This window comes from Hyla sarda, unplaced genomic scaffold (genome assembly GCF_029499605.1).
Source record: "Hyla sarda isolate aHylSar1 unplaced genomic scaffold, aHylSar1.hap1 scaffold_353, whole genome shotgun sequence".
NCBI lineage: Eukaryota > Metazoa > Chordata > Amphibia > Anura > Hylidae > Hyla > Hyla sarda.
Window position 1 is genome coordinate 156,137 of NW_026610295.1, and position 16,620 is coordinate 172,756.

General features: G+C 45.7%; 7 non-coding genes across 7 annotated transcripts; all 7 read right to left on the reverse strand.

Moving 5' to 3' along the window:
- Positions 1-1,262: 1,262 nt before the first annotated feature.
- On the reverse strand, positions 1,263-1,453 carry LOC130331641 (U2 spliceosomal RNA). Its single transcript, XR_008874507.1, has one exon. It is a non-coding gene; the product is annotated as a U2 spliceosomal RNA (small nuclear RNA).
- A 2,098-nt stretch (positions 1,454-3,551) lies between these two features.
- On the reverse strand, positions 3,552-3,742 carry LOC130331722 (U2 spliceosomal RNA). The gene has a single exon (XR_008874568.1). It is a non-coding gene; the product is annotated as a U2 spliceosomal RNA (small nuclear RNA).
- A 2,097-nt stretch (positions 3,743-5,839) lies between these two features.
- LOC130331723 (U2 spliceosomal RNA) lies at positions 5,840-6,030 on the reverse strand. Its single transcript, XR_008874569.1, has one exon. It is a non-coding gene; the product is annotated as a U2 spliceosomal RNA (small nuclear RNA).
- A 2,094-nt stretch (positions 6,031-8,124) lies between these two features.
- Positions 8,125-8,315, reverse strand: LOC130331639 (U2 spliceosomal RNA). The gene has a single exon (XR_008874506.1). It is a non-coding gene; the product is annotated as a U2 spliceosomal RNA (small nuclear RNA).
- A 2,084-nt stretch (positions 8,316-10,399) lies between these two features.
- On the reverse strand, positions 10,400-10,590 carry LOC130331582 (U2 spliceosomal RNA). Its single transcript, XR_008874455.1, has one exon. It is a non-coding gene; the product is annotated as a U2 spliceosomal RNA (small nuclear RNA).
- A 2,087-nt stretch (positions 10,591-12,677) lies between these two features.
- LOC130331642 (U2 spliceosomal RNA) lies at positions 12,678-12,868 on the reverse strand. The gene has a single exon (XR_008874508.1). It is a non-coding gene; the product is annotated as a U2 spliceosomal RNA (small nuclear RNA).
- Positions 12,869-14,957: 2,089 nt separating this feature from the next.
- LOC130331583 (U2 spliceosomal RNA) lies at positions 14,958-15,148 on the reverse strand. Its single transcript, XR_008874456.1, has one exon. It is a non-coding gene; the product is annotated as a U2 spliceosomal RNA (small nuclear RNA).
- Between the last annotated feature and the right edge of the window lie 1,472 nt (positions 15,149-16,620).

Below are 16,620 nucleotides of genomic sequence, written 5' to 3' on the forward strand. Positions count from 1 at the left end.
GAGAATACGTTTATATATATGTGTGTGTGTGCGCGTATATATATATATATATATATATATATATATATATATATATATATATATATTTCTCCGCCGAAATCACTTTTAAACCCATTTCCACCTTTTTTTCCCTTCTCTTCCTCTTACTTTTTTTTCACGTTTTTTTACGTTTTTCTCCTTTTCGCCTCTTTTCTGGGCGTATTATTCTTCTTTTTCTTCTTTTTTTTCGTCTAATGCATACCCCATCAGTGCAGCAATGCTTATTCAATACCGCCAGCAGATGGAGACACTGGGGGATAATTTTCTAAGGATTTATACTGATTTTTCCTGTCTGAATTTGTCGCACAGAAAGTTGCAGGCCAAATATGTGTGACATTTCTGCGACTTTAGCTTCTAGAGCATTTTTACAACATTATACATAGGTGCTGAATACATAAAAAGCGACTGTTCAGCGACAGACAAGTCGCATCGGCTGAAAGTAGGCCAGAATGTCAGTCCATGTTGGAGCAGGTTTAGATACAGTCTAAAGTATAGATCTCAAAGTCTGTGCACAGAATTTAGCAAGGGCCTCGCACCTTCTGATGCATCAGGTAGGTGCACAATAGCATAGCCTAACCCTCTGTACTTTGGTCTATATTGATGCGGGACATAGACAGCCAGCTGATGACCAATCCATTAGTGCAATGGATGGCTGGAAGCATTTGTCTTTGCCTTTGCAATACCACAGAAGCAATGCATGGTCAATGTACAGCAATGACACACCTGTGTGAACAGCCAGGAGACCCCCCCCCCCCCCCCCATGTTATGTTACATAGTTACATAGTTAGTACGGTCGAAAAAAGACATATGTCCATCAAGTTCAACCAGGGAATTAAGGGGTAGGGGTGTGGCGCGATATTGGGGAAGGGATGAGATTTTATATTTCTTCATAAGCATTAATCTTATTTTGTCAATTAGGAACATTCAGCACCCACCCGCTATCAAGGCAGCTGCCTATCATGTCATGCCCTACCTGCACAGGTGTGCTGGCTACTCAAATGATCCAATTAAGGAGGCCATTTAGTCAGCAGCAGCAGAAGTCCTGTGCCTGGACGCTCCAACAGCGGCCAGACACAAGCAGAAGCAGAAGCAGCAGAAGCAGCAGCAGCACCACCTTTTGTTTTTTGGCTGCAGCAGCAGCAAGGCCCACAGGGCTGGCTAGCTGGCTAGCCAGCAAGCAGGTAGCAATGAAAGTAGGAATCTTTCTTTTTAACCCTGTAAGGGGGTGGTGCACTGTACCCGAAGATACTGCCATATCGGGTCAATGCATAGGGCGACGGAAGCAAGCTTCGAAATCGGCCCCCGTTCTCAAAAATCCATTTAATATATGGTCCCCAGATAGGGGATGTATCAGATATTAAACTGATAAGAACAGATACTACACTTGATCTTAGCCAAAAGGCCGAGAAGCGATAACCGTGAAAGGGGCGGGCCCAACAAGGTGCCCTTCATGGGCACTATCACTGCTTGCTGTCAGGGAGGCTGCCAGACAATTTTCCATGCACACTCTGGGCTGGGGGGCAGTCAACCACCAGTACACACAGCAGAACCTAAACCCATACCATTATTGCTAAGCAGCAAGACAGGGGCCCATTGCACTCCCACGGGGCCTTTTTAAATGCAATCCATAACCCGGATTTGCCAGGAACCCTTCTTACTCCTCCTACTTGCATGTGACACTGGGCTTAGGATCTGCATAGGAAACACACACACAAGCACACACCTACCTTTGTTGCCTGCAGATGCCTCCTTGGCTGTCCCCAAACGGTATCAAACCAACACCCACGGGAAGCTGTAAGCATAGAGGACATGCCTGCACCCCATTGGACTTACCTGAGTGGGTTAAACCCGGGTTATTTGACAACCTATGGCGGTGATGGTTCTGCTCAGGCAGAGCAGTGCTGATGCTCCTCATAAAGCTGTCGCTGCTGTGAAGGTTCTAGGTGACATCACAAATCCCTATGGTTACATACACAACAAAGCTGGGTTGTTGTTGTTTACACTCTGCAAGGCCTGTGGAAGTGAGTGACATCATAGCACTGTAGTTCTGAGGGTTCTAGATGGATGCAACAATCTCCTGTTGCTTCTATGAAGGCCATAATAGACGACATCACCAAACAGCTCCATAGTCACATACACAGCAAAGGAGAGATGTTGTTTACACCTAGTGATGTCAGTGGTATTGAGTGACATCACAGCACAGTGCTAAGGCTCCTGGGCCTGGACACAGCAGCGGCTGCAATATCTCAACGGAGAATACGTTTATATATATGTGTGTGTGTGCGCGTATATATATATATATATATATATATATATATATATATATATATATATTTCTCCGCCGAAATCACTTTTAAACCCATTTCCACCTTTTTTTCCCTTCTCTTCCTCTTACTTTTTTTTCACGTTTTTTTACGTTTTTCTCCTTTTCGCCTCTTTTCTGGGCGTATTATTCTTCTTTTTCTTCTTTTTTTTCGTCTAATGCATACCCCATCAGTGCAGCAATGCTTATTCAATACCGCCAGCAGATGGAGACACTGGGGGATAATTTTCTAAGGATTTATACTGATTTTTCCTGTCTGAATTTGTCGCACAGAAAGTTGCAGGCCAAATATGTGTGACATTTCTGCGACTTTAGCTTCTAGAGCATTTTTACAACATTATACATAGGTGCTGAATACATAAAAAGCGACTGTTCAGCGACAGACAAGTCGCATCGGCTGAAAGTAGGCCAGAATGTCAGTCCATGTTGGAGCAGGTTTAGATACAGTCTAAAGTATAGATCTCAAAGTCTGTGCACAGAATTTAGCAAGGGCCTCGCACCTTCTGATGCATCAGGTAGGTGCACAATAGCATAGCCTAACCCTCTGTACTTTGGTCTATATTGATGCGGGACATAGACAGCCAGCTGATGACCAATCCATTAGTGCAATGGATGGCTGGAAGCATTTGTCTTTGCCTTTGCAATACCACAGAAGCAATGCATGGTCAATGTACAGCAATGACACACCTGTGTGAACAGCCAGGAGACCCCCCCCCCCCCCCCCCCACGTTATGTTACATAGTTACATAGTTAGTACGGTCGAAAAAAGACATATGTCCATCAAGTTCAACCAGGGAATTAAGGGGTAGGGGTGTGGCGCGATATTGGGGAAGGGATGAGATTTTATATTTCTTCATAAGCATTAATCTTATTTTGTCAATTAGGAACATTCAGCACCCACCCGCTATCAAGGCAGCTGCCTATCATGTCATGCCCTACCTGCACAGGTGTGCTGGCTACTCAAATGATCCAATTAAGGAGGCCATTTAGTCAGCAGCAGCAGAAGTCCTGTGCCTGGACGCTCCAACAGCGGCCAGACACAAGCAGAAGCAGAAGCAGCAGAAGCAGCAGCAGCACCACCTTTTGTTTTTTGGCTGCAGCAGCAGCAAGGCCCACAGGGCTGGCTAGCTGGCTAGCCAGCAAGCAGGTAGCAATGAAAGTAGGAATCTTTCTTTTTAACCCTGTAAGGGGGTGGTGCACTGTACCCGAAGATACTGCCATATCGGGTCAATGCATAGGGCGACGGAAGCAAGCTTCGAAATCGGCCCCCGTTCTCAAAAATCCATTTAATATATGGTCCCCAGATAGGGGACGTATCAGATATTAAACTGATAAGAACAGATACTACACTTGATCTTAGCCAAAAGGCCGAGAAGCGATAACCGTGAAAGGGGCGGGCCCAACAAGGTGCCCTTCATGGGCACTATCACTGCTTGCTGTCAGGGAGGCTGCCAGACAATTTTCCATGCACACTCTGGGCTGGGGGGCAGTCAACCACCAGTACACACAGCAGAACCTAAACCCATACCATTATTGCTAAGCAGCAAGACAGGGGCCCATTGCACTCCCACGGGGCCTTTTTAAATGCAATCCATAACCCGGATTTGCCAGGAACCCTTCTTACTCCTCCTACTTGCATGTGACACTGGGCTTAGGATCTGCATAGGAAACACACACACAAGCACACACCTACCTTTGTTGCCTGCAGATGCCTCCTTGGCTGTCCCCAAACGGTATCAAACCAACACCCACGGGAAGCTGTAAGCATAGAGGACATGCCTGCACCCCATTGGACTTACCTGTGTGGGTTAAACCCGGGTTATTTGACAACCTATGGCGGTGATGGTTCTGCTCAGGCAGAGCAGTGCTGATGCTCCTCATAAAGCTGTCGCTGCTGTGAAGGTTCTAGGTGACATCACAAATCCCTATGGTTACATACACAACAAAGCTGGATTGTTGTTGTTTACACTCTGCAAGGCCTGTGGAAGTGAGTGACATCATAGCACTGTAGTTCTGAGGGTTCTAGATGGATGCAACAATCTCCTGTTGCTTCTATGAAGGCCATAATAGACGACATCACCAAACAGCTCCATAGTCACATACACAGCAAAGGAGAGATGTTGTTTACACCTAGTGATGTCAGTGGTATTGAGTGACATCACAGCACAGTGCTAAGGCTCCTGGGCCTGGACACAGCAGCGGCTGCAATATCTCAACGGAGAATACGTTTATATATATGTGTGTGTGTGCGCGTATATATATATACATATATATATATATATATATATATATATATATATATTTCTCCGCCGAAATCACTTTTAAACCCATTTCCACCTTTTTTTCCCTTCTCTTCCTCTTACTTTTTTTTCACATTTTTTTACGTTTTTCTCCTTTTCGCCTCTTTTCTGGGCGTATTATTCTTCTTTTTCTTCTTTTTTTTCGTCTAATGCATACCCCATCAGTGCAGCAATGCTTATTCAATACCGCCAGCAGATGGAGACACTGGGGGATAATTTTCTAAGGATTTATACTGATTTTTCCTGTCTGAATTTGTCGCACAGAAAGTTGCAGGCCAAATATGTGTGACATTTCTGCGACTTTAGCTTCTAGAGCATTTTTACAACATTATACATAGGTGCTGAATACATAAAAAGCGACTGTTCAGCGACAGACAAGTCGCATCGGCTGAAAGTAGGCCAGAATGTCAGTCCATGTTGGAGCAGGTTTAGATACAGTCTAAAGTATAGATCTCAAAGTCTGTGCACAGAATTTAGCAAGGGCCTCGCACCTTCTGATGCATCAGGTAGGTGCACAATAGCATAGCCTAACCCTCTGTACTTCGGTCTATATTGATGCGGGACATAGACAGCCAGCTGATGACCAATCCATTAGTGCAATGGATGGCTGGAAGCATTTGTCTTTGCCTTTGCAATACCACAGAAGCAATGCATGGTCAATGTACAGCAATGAAACACCTGTGTGAACAGCCAGGAGACCCCCCCCCCCCCCCCATGTTATGTTACATAGTTACATAGTTAGTACGGTCGAAAAAAGACATATGTCCATCAAGTTCAACCAGGGAATTAAGGGGTAGGGGTGTGGCGCGATATTGGGGAAGGGATGAGATTTTATATTTCTTCATAAGCATTAATCTTATTTTGTCAATTAGGAACATTCAGCACCCACCCGCTATCAAGGCAGCTGCCTATCATGTCATGCCCTACCTGCACAGGTGTGCTGGCTACTCAAATGATCCAATTAAGGAGGCCATTTAGTCAGCAGCAGCAGAAGTCCTGTGCCTGGACGCTCCAACAGCGGCCAGACACAAGCAGAAGCAGAAGCAGCAGAAGCAGCAGCAGCACCACCTTTTGTTTTTTGGCTGCAGCAGCAGCAAGGCCCACAGGGCTGGCTAGCTGGCTAGCCAGCAAGCAGGTAGCAATGAAAGTAGGAATCTTTCTTTTTAACCCTGTAAGGGGGTGGTGCACTGTACCCGAAGATACTGCCATATCGGGTCAATGCATAGGGCGACGGAAGCAAGCTTCGAAATCGGCCCCCGTTCTCAAAAATCCATTTAATATATGGTCCCCAGATAGGGGACGTATCAGATATTAAACTGATAAGAACAGATACTACACTTGATCTTAGCCAAAAGGCCGAGAAGCGATAACCGTGAAAGGGGCGGGCCCAACAAGGTGCCCTTCATGGGCACTATCACTGCTTGCTGTCAGGGAGGCTGCCAGACAATTTTCCATGCACACTCTGGGCTGGGGGGCAGTCAACCACCAGTACACACAGCAGAACCTAAACCCATACCATTATTGCTAAGCAGCAAGACAGGGGCCCATTGCACTCCCACGGGGCCTTTTTAAATGCAATCCATAACCCGGATTTGCCAGGAACCCTTCTTACTCCTCCTACTTGCATGTGACACTGGGCTTAGGATCTGCATAGGAAACACACACACAAGCACACACCTACCTTTGTTGCCTGCAGATGCCTCCTTGGCTGTCCCCAAACGGTATCAAACCAACACCCAAGGGAAGCTGTAAGCATAGAGGACATGCCTGCACCCCATTGGACTTACCTGTGTGGGTTAAACCCGGGTTATTTGACAACCTATGGCGGTGATGGTTCTGCTCAGGCAGAGCAGTGCTGATGCTCCTCATAAAGCTGTCGCTGCTGTGAAGGTTCTAGGTGACATCACAAATCCCTATGGTTACATACACAACAAAGCTGGGTTGTTGTTGTTTACACTCTGCCAGGCCTGTGGAAGTGAGTGACATCATAGCACTGTAGTTCTGAGGGTTCTAGATGGATGCAACAATCTCCTGTTGCTTCTATGAAGGCCATAATAGACGACATCACCAAACAGCTCCATAGTCACATACACAGCAAAGGAGAGATGTTGTTTACACCTAGTGATGTCAGTGGTATTGAGTGACATCACAGCACAGTGCTAAGGCTCCTGGGCCTGGACACAGCAGCGGCTGCAATATCTCAACGGAGAATACGTTTATATATATGTGTGTGTGTGCGCGTATATATATATATATATATATATATATATATATATATATATATATATTTCTCCGCCGAAATCACTTTTAAACCCATTTCCACCTTTTTTTCCCTTCTCTTCCTCTTACTTTTTTTTCAAGTTTTTTTTACGTTTTTCTCCTTTTCGCCTCTTTTCTGGGCGTATTATTCTTCTTTTTCTTCTTTTTTTTCGTCTAATGCATACCCCATCAGTGCAGCAATGCTTATACAATACCGCCAGCAGATGGAGACACTGGGGGATAATTTTCTAAGGATTTATACTGATTTTTCCTGTCTGAATTTGTCGCACAGAAAGTTGCAGGCCAAATATGTGTGACATTTCTGCGACTTTAGCTTCTAGAGCATTTTTACAACATTATACATAGGTGCTGAATACATAAAAAGCGACTGTTCAGCGACAGACAAGTCGCATCGGCTGAAAGTAGGCCAGAATGTCAGTCCATGTTGGAGCAGGTTTAGATACAGTCTAAAGTATAGATCTCAAAGTCTGTGCACAGAATTTAGCAAGGGCCTCGCACCTTCTGATGCATCAGGTAGGTGCACAATAGCATAGCCTAACCCTCTGTACTTTGGTCTATATTGATGCGGGACATAGACAGCCAGCTGATGACCAATCCATTAGTGCAATGGATGGCTGGAAGCATTTGTCTTTGCCTTTGCAATACCACAGAAGCAATGCATGGTCAATGTACAGCAATGACACACCTGTGTGAACAGCCAGGAGACCCCCCCCCCCCCCATGTTATGTTACATAGTTACATAGTTAGTACGGTCGAAAAAAGACATATGTCCATCAAGTTCAACCAGGGAATTAAGGGGTAGGGGTGTGGCGCGATATTGGGGAAGGGATGAGATTTTATATTTCTTCATAAGCATTAATCTTATTTTGTCAATTAGGAACATTCAGCACCCACCCGCTATCAAGGCAGCTGCCTATCATGTCATGCCCTACCTGCACAGGTGTGCTGGCTACTCAAATGATCCAATTAAGGAGGCCATTTAGTCAGCAGCAGCAGAAGTCCTGTGCCTGGACGCTCCAACAGCGGCCAGACACAAGCAGAAGCAGAAGCAGCAGAAGCAGCAGCAGCACCACCTTTTGTTTTTTGGCTGCAGCAGCAGCAAGGCCCACAGGGCTGGCTAGCTGGCTAGCCAGCAAGCAGGTAGCAATGAAAGTAGGAATCTTTCTTTTTAACCCTGTAAGGGGGTGGTGCACTGTACCCGAAGATACTGCCATATCGGGTCAATGCATAGGACGACGGAAGCAAGCTTCGAAATCGGCCCCCGTTCTCAAAAATCCATTTAATATATGGTCCCCAGATAGGGGACGTATCAGATATTAAACTGATAAGAACAGATACTACACTTGATCTTAGCCAAAAGGCCGAGAAGCGATAACCGTGAAAGGGGCGGGCCCAACAAGGTGCCCTTCATGGGCACTATCACTGCTTGCTGTCAGGGAGGCTGCCAGACAATTTTCCATGCACACTCTGGGCTGGGGGGCAGTCAACCACCAGTACACACAGCAGAACCTAAACCCATACCATTATTGCTAAGCAGCAAGACAGGGGCCCATTGCACTCCCACGGGGCCTTTTTAAATGCAATCCATAACCCGGATTTGCCAGGAACCCTTCTTACTCCTCCTACTTGCATGTGACACTGGGCTTAGGATCTGCATAGGAAACACACACACAAGCACACACCTACCTTTGTTGCCTGCAGATGCCTCCTTGGCTGTCCCCAAACGGTATCAAACCAACACCCACGGGAAGCTGTAAGCATAGAGGACATGCCTGCACCCCATTGGACTTACCTGTGTGGGTTAAACCCGGGTTATTTGACAACCTATGGCGGTGATGGTTCTGCTCAGGCAGAGCAGTGCTGATGCTCCTCATAAAGCTGTCGCTGCTGTGAAGGTTCTAGGTGACATCACAAATCCCTATGGTTACATACACAACAAAGCTGGGTTGTTGTTGTTTACGCTCTGCAAGGCCTGTGGAAGTGAGTGACATCATAGCACTGTAGTTCTGAGGGTTCTAGATGGATGCAACAATCTCCTGTTGCTTCTATGAAGGCCATAATAGACGACATCACCAAACAGCTCCATAGTCACATACACAGCAAAGGAGAGATGTTGTTTACACCTAGTGATGTCAGTGGTATTGAGTGACATCACAGCACAGTGCTAAGGCTCCTGGGCCTGGACACAGCAGCGGCTGCAATATCTCAACGGAGAATACGTTTATATATATGTGTGTGTGCGCGTATATATATATATATATATATATATATATATATATATATATATATTTCTCCGCCGAAATCACTTTTAAACCCATTTCCACCTTTTTTTCCCTTCTCTTCCTCTTACTTTTTTTTCACGTTTTTTTACGTTTTTCTCCTTTTCGCCTCTTTTCTGGGCGTATTATTCTTCTTTTTCTTCTTTTTTTTCGTCTAATGCATACCCCATCAGTGCAGCAATGCTTATTCAATACCGCCAGCAGATGGAGACACTGGGGGATAATTTTCTAAGGATTTATACTGATTTTTCCTGTCTGAATTTGTCGCACAGAAAGTTGCAGGCCAAATATGTGTGACATTTCTGCGACTTTAGCTTCTAGAGCATTTTTACACCATTATACATAGGTGCTGAATACATAAAAAGCGACTGTTCAGCGACAGACAAGTCGCATCGGCTGAAAGTAGGCCAGAATGTCAGTCCATGTTGGAGCAGGTTTAGATACAGTCTAAAGTATAGATCTCAAAGTCTGTGCACAGAATTTAGCAAGGGCCTCGCACCTTCTGATGCATCAGGTAGGTGCACAATAGCATAGCCTAACCCTCTGTACTTTGGTCTATATTGATGCGGGACATAGACAGCCAGCTGATGACCAATCCATTAGTGCAATGGATGGCTGGAAGCATTTGTCTTTGCCTTTGCAATACCACAGAAGCAATGCATGGTCAATGTACAGCAATGACACACCTGTGTGAACAGCCAGGAGACCCCCCCCCATGTTATGTTACATAGTTACATAGTTAGTACGGTCGAAAAAAGACATATGTCCATCAAGTTCAACCAGGGAATTAAGGGGTAGGGGTGTGGCGCGATATTGGGGAAGGGATGAGATTTTATATTTCTTCATAAGCATTAATCTTATTTTGTCAATTAGGAACATTCAGCACCCACCCGCTATCAAGGCAGCTGCCTATCATGTCATGCCCTACCTGCACAGGTGTGCTGGCTACTCAAATGATCCAATTAAGGAGGCCATTTAGTCAGCAGCAGCAGAAGTCCTGTGCCTGGACGCTCCAACAGCGGCCAGACACAAGCAGAAGCAGAAGCAGCAGAAGCAGCAGCAGCACCACCTTTTGTTTTTTGGCTGCAGCAGCAGCAAGGCCCACAGGGCTGGCTAGCTGGCTAGCCAGCAAGCAGGTAGCAATGAAAGTAGGAATCTTTCTTTTTAACCCTGTAAGGGGGTGGTGCACTGTACCCGAAGATACTGCCATATCGGGTCAATGCATAGGGCGACGGAAGCAAGCTTCGAAATCGGCCCCCGTTCTCAAAAATCCATTTAATATATGGTCCCCAGATAGGGGACGTATCAGATATTAAACTGATAAGAACAGATACTACACTTGATCTTAGCCAAAAGGCCGAGAAGCGATAACCGTGAAAGGGGCGGGCCCAACAAGGTGCCCTTCATGGGCACTATCACTGCTTGCTGTCAGGGAGGCTGCCAGACAATTTTCCATGCACACTCTGGGCTGGGGGGCAGTCAACCACCAGTACACACAGCAGAACCTAAACCCATACCATTATTGCTAAGCAGCAAAACAGGGGCCCATTGCACTCCCACGGGGCCTTTTTAAATGCAATCCATAACCCGGATTTGCCAGGAACCCTTCTTACTCCTCCTACTTGCATGTGACACTGGGCTTAGGATCTGCATAGGAAACACACACACAAGCACACACCTACCTTTGTTGCCTGCAGATGCCTCCTTGGCTGTCCCCAAACGGTATCAAACCAACACCCACGGGAAGCTGTAAGCATAGAGGACATGCCTGCACCCCATTGGACTTACCTGTGTGGGTTAAACCCGGGTTATTTGACAACCTATGGCGGTGATGGTTCTGCTCAGGCAGAGCAGTGCTGATGCTCCTCATAAAGCTGTCGCTGCTGTGAAGGTTCTAGGTGACATCACAAATCCCTATGGTTACATACACAACAAAGCTGGGTTGTTGTTGTTTACACTCTGCAAGGCCTGTGGAAGTGAGTGACATCATAGCACTGTAGTTCTGAGGGTTCTAGATGGATGCAACAATCTCCTGTTGCTTCTATGAAGGCCATAATAGACGACATCACCAAACAGCTCCATAGTCACATACACAGCAAAGGAGAGATGTTGTTTACACCTAGTGATGTCAGTGGTATTGAGTGACATCACAGCACAGTGCTAAGGCTCCTGGGCCTGGACACAGCAGCGGCTGCAATATCTCAACGGAGAATACGTTTATATATATGTGTGTGTGTGCGCGTATATATATATATATATATATATATATATATATATATATATTTCTCCGCCGAAATCACTTTTAAACCCATTTCCACCTTTTTTTCCCTTCTCTTCCTCTTACTTTTTTTTCAAGTTTTTTTACGTTTTTCTCCTTTTCGCCTCTTTTCTGGGCGTATTATTCTTCTTTTTCTTCTTTTTTTTCGTCTAATGCATACCCCATCAGTGCAGCAATGCTTATTCAATACCGCCAGCAGATGGAGACACTGGGGGATAATTTTCTAAGGATTTATACTGATTTTTCCTGTCTGAATTTGTCGCACAGAAAGTTGCAGGCCAAATATGTGTGACATTTCTGCGACTTTAGCTTCTAGAGCATTTTTACAACATTATACATAGGTGCTGAATACATAAAAAGCGACTGTTCAGCGACAGACAAGTCGCATCGGCTGAAAGTAGGCCAGAATGTCAGTCCATGTTGGAGCAGGTTTAGATACAGTCTAAAGTATAGATCTCAAAGTCTGTGCACAGAATTTAGCAAGGGCCTCGCACCTTCTGATGCATCAGGTAGGTGCACAATAGCATAGCCTAACCCTCTGTACTTTGGTCTATATTGATGCGGGACATAGACAGCCAGCTGATGACCAATCCATTAGTGCAATGGATGGCTGGAAGCATTTGTCTTTGCCTTTGCAATACCACAGAAGCAATGCATGGTCAATGTACAGCAATGACACACCTGTGTGAACAGCCAGGAGACCCCCCCCCCCCCCATGTTATGTTACATAGTTACATAGTTAGTACGGTCGAAAAAAGACATATGTCCATCAAGTTCAACCAGGGAATTAAGGGGTAGGGGTGTGGCGCGATATTGGGGAAGGGATGAGATTTTATATTTCTTCATAAGCATTAATCTTATTTTGTCAATTAGGAACATTCAGCACCCACCCGCTATCAAGGCAGCTGCCTATCATGTCATGCCCTACCTGCACAGGTGTGCTGGCTACTCAAATGATCCAATTAAGGAGGCCATTTAGTCAGCAGCAGCAGAAGTCCTGTGCCTGGACGCTCCAACAGCGGCCAGACACAAGCAGAAGCAGAAGCAGCAAAAGCAGCAGCAGCACCACCTTTTGTTTTTTGGCTGCAGCAGCAGCAAGGCCCACAGGGCTGGCTAGATGGCTAGCCAGCAAGCAGGTAGCAATGAAAGTAGGAATCTTTCTTTTTAACCCTGTAAGGGGGTGGTGCACTGTACCCGAAGATACTGCCATATCGGGTCAATGCATAGGGTGACGGAAGCAAGCTTCGAAATCGGCCCCCGTTCTCAAAAATCCATTTAATATATGGTCCCCAGATAGGGGACGTATCAGATATTAAACTGATAAGAACAGATACTACACTTGATCTTAGCCAAAAGGCCGAGAAGCGATAACCGTGAAAGGGGCGGGCCCAACAAGGTGCCCTTCATGGGCACTATCACTGCTTGCTGTCAGGGAGGCTGCCAGACAATTTTCCATGCACACTCTGGGCTGGGGGGCAGTCAACCACCAGTACACACAGCAGAACCTAAACCCATACCATTATTGCTAAGCAGCAAGACAGGGGCCCATTGCACTCCCACGGGGCCTTTTTAAATGCAATCCATAACCCGGATTTGCCAGGAACCCTTCTTACTCCTCCTACTTGCATGTGACACTGGGCTTAGGATCTGCATAGGAAACACACACACAAGCACACACCTACCTTTGTTGCCTGCAGATGCCTCCTTGGCTGTCCCCAAACGGTATCAAACCAACACCCACGGGAAGCTGTAAGCATAGAGGACATGCCTGCACCCCATTGGACTTACCTGTGTGGGTTAAACCCGGGTTATTTGACAACCTATGGCGGTGATGGTTCTGCTCAGGCAGAGCAGTGCTGATGCTCCTCATAAAGCTGTCGCTGCTGTGAAGGTTCTAGGTGACATCACAAATCCCTATGGTTACATACACAACAAAGCTGGGTTGTTGTTGTTTACACTCTGCAAGGCCTGTGGAAGTGAGTGACATCATAGCACTGTAGTTCTGAGGGTTCTAGATGGATGCAACAATCTCCTGTTGCTTCTATGAAGGCCATAATAGACGACATCACCAAACAGCTCCATAGTCACATACACAGCAAAGGAGAGATGTTGTTTACACCTAGTGATGTCAGTGGTATTGAGTGACATCACAGCACAGTGCTAAGGCTCCTGGGCCTGGACGCAGCAGCGGCTGCAATATCTCAACGGAGAATACGTTTATATATATGTGTGTGTGTGCGCGTATATATATATATATATATATATATATATATATATATATATTTCTCCGCCGAAATCACTTTTAAACCCATTTCCACCTTTTTTTCCCTTCTCTTCCTCTTACTTTTTTTTCACGTTTTTTTACGTTTTTCTCCTTTTCGCCTCTTTTCTGGGCGTATTATTCTTCTTTTTCTTCTTTTTTTTCGTCTAATGCATACCCCATCAGTGCAGCAATGCTTATTCAATACCGCCAGCAGATGGAGACACTGGGGGATAATTTTCTAAGGATTTATACTGATTTTTCCTGTCTGAATTTGTCGCACAGAAAGTTGCAGGCCAAATATGTGTGACATTTCTGCGACTTTAGCTTCTAGAGCATTTTTACAACATTATACATAGGTGCTGAATACATAAAAAGCGACTGTTCAGCGACAGACAAGTCGCATCGGCTGAAAGTAGGCCAGAATGTCAGTCCATGTTGGAGCAGGTTTAGATACAGTCTAAAGTATAGATCTCAAAGTCTGTGCACAGAATTTAGCAAGGGCCTCGCACCTTCTGATGCATCAGGTAGGTGCACAATAGCATAGCCTAACCCTCTGTACTTTGGTCTATATTGATGCGGGACATAGACAGCCAGCTGATGACCAATCCATTAGTGCAATGGATGGCTGGAAGCATTTGTCTTTGCCTTTGCAATACCACAGAAGCAATGCATGGTCAATGTACAGCAATGACACACCTGTGTGAACAGCCAGGAGACCCCCCCCCCCCCCCCATGTTATGTTACATAGTTACATAGTTAGTACGGTCGAAAAAAGACATATGTCCATCAAGTTCAACCAGGGAATTAAGGGGTAGGGGTGTGGCGCGATATTGGGGAAGGGATGAGATTTTATATTTCTTCATAAGCATTAATCTTATTTTGTCAATTAGGAACATTCAGCACCCACCCGCTATCAAGGCAGCTGCCTATCATGTCATGCCCTACCTGCACAGGTGTGCTGGCTACTCAAATGATCCAATTAAGGAGGCCATTTAGTCAGCAGCAGCAGAAGTCCTGTGCCTGGACGCTCCAACAGCGGCCAGACACAAGCAGAAGCAGAAGCAGCAGAAGCAGCAGCAGCAGCACCTTTTGTTTTTTGGCTGCAGCAGCAGCAAGGCCCACAGGGCTGGCTAGCTGGCTAGCCAGCAAGCAGGTAGCAATGAAAGTAGGAATCTTTCTTTTTAACCCTGTAAGGGGGTGGTGCACTGTACCCGAAGATACTGCCATATCGGGTCAATGCATAGGGCGACGGAAGCAAGCTTCGAAATCGGCCCCCGTTCTCAAAAATCCATTTAATATATGGTCCCCAGATAGGGGACGTATCAGATATTAAACTGATAAGAACAGATACTACACTTGATCTTAGCCAAAAGGCCGAGAAGCGATAACCGTGAAAGGGGCGGGCCCAACAAGGTGCCCTTCATGGGCACTATCACTGCTTGCTGTCAGGGAGGCTGCCAGACAATTTTCCATGCACACTCTGGGCTGGGGGGCAGTCAACCACCAGTACACACAGCAGAACCTAAACCCATACCATTATTGCTAAGCAGCAAAACAGGGGCCCATTGCACTCCCACGGGGCCTTTTTAAATGCAATCCATAACCCGGATTTGCCAGGAACCCTTCTTACTCCTCCTACTTGCATGTGACACTGGGCTTAGGATCTGCATAGGAAACACACACACAAGCACACACCTACCTTTGTTGCCTGCAGATGCCTCCTTGGCTGTCCCCAAACGGTATCAAACCAACACCCACGGGAAGCTGTAAGCATAGAGGACATGCCTGCACCCCATTGGACTTACCTGTGTGGGTTAAACCCGGGTTATTTGACAACCTATGGCGGTGATGGTTCTGCTCAGGCAGAGCAGTGCTGATGCTCCTCATAAAGCTGTCGCTGCTGTGAAGGTTCTAGGTGACATCACAAATCCCTATGGTTACATACACAACAAAGCTGGGTTGTTGTTGTTTACACTCTGCAAGGCCTGTGGAAGTGAGTGACATCATAGCACTGTAGTTCTGAGGGTTCTAGATGGATGCAACAATCTCCTGTTGCTTCTATGAAGGCCATAATAGACGACATCACCAAACAGCTCCATAGTCACATACACAGCAAAGGAGAGATGTTGTTTACACCTAGTGATGTCAGTGGTATTGAGTGACATCACAGCACAGTGCTAAGGCTCCTGGGCCTGGACACAGCAGCGGCTGCAATATCTCAACGGAGAATACGTTTATATATATGTGTGTGTGTGCGCGTATATATATATATATATATATATATATATATATATATATATATTCTCCGCCGAAATCACTTTTAAACCCATTTCCACCTTTTTTTCCCTTCTCTTCCTCTTACTTTTTTTTCAAGTTTTTTTACGTTTTTCTCCTTTTCGCCTCTTTTCTGGGCGTATTATTCTTCTTTTTCTTCTTTTTTTTCGTCTAATGCATACCCCATCAGTGCAGCAATGCTTATTCAATACCGCCAGCAGATGGAGACACTGGGGGATAATTTTCTAAGGATTTATACTGATTTTTCCTGTCTGAATTTGTCGCACAGAAAGTTGCAGGCCAAATATGTGTGACATTTCTGCGACTTTAGCTTCTAGAGCATTTTTACAACATTATACATAGGTGCTGAATACATAAAAAGCGACTGTTCAGCGACAGACAAGTCGCATCGGCTGAAAGTAGGCCAGAATGTCAGTCCATGTTGGAGCAGGTTTAGATACAGTCTAAAGTATAGATCTCAAAGTCTGTGCACAGAATTTAGCAAGGGCCTCGCACCTTCTGATGCATCAGGTAGGTGCACAATAGCATAGCCTAACCCTCTGTACTTTGGTCTATATTGATGC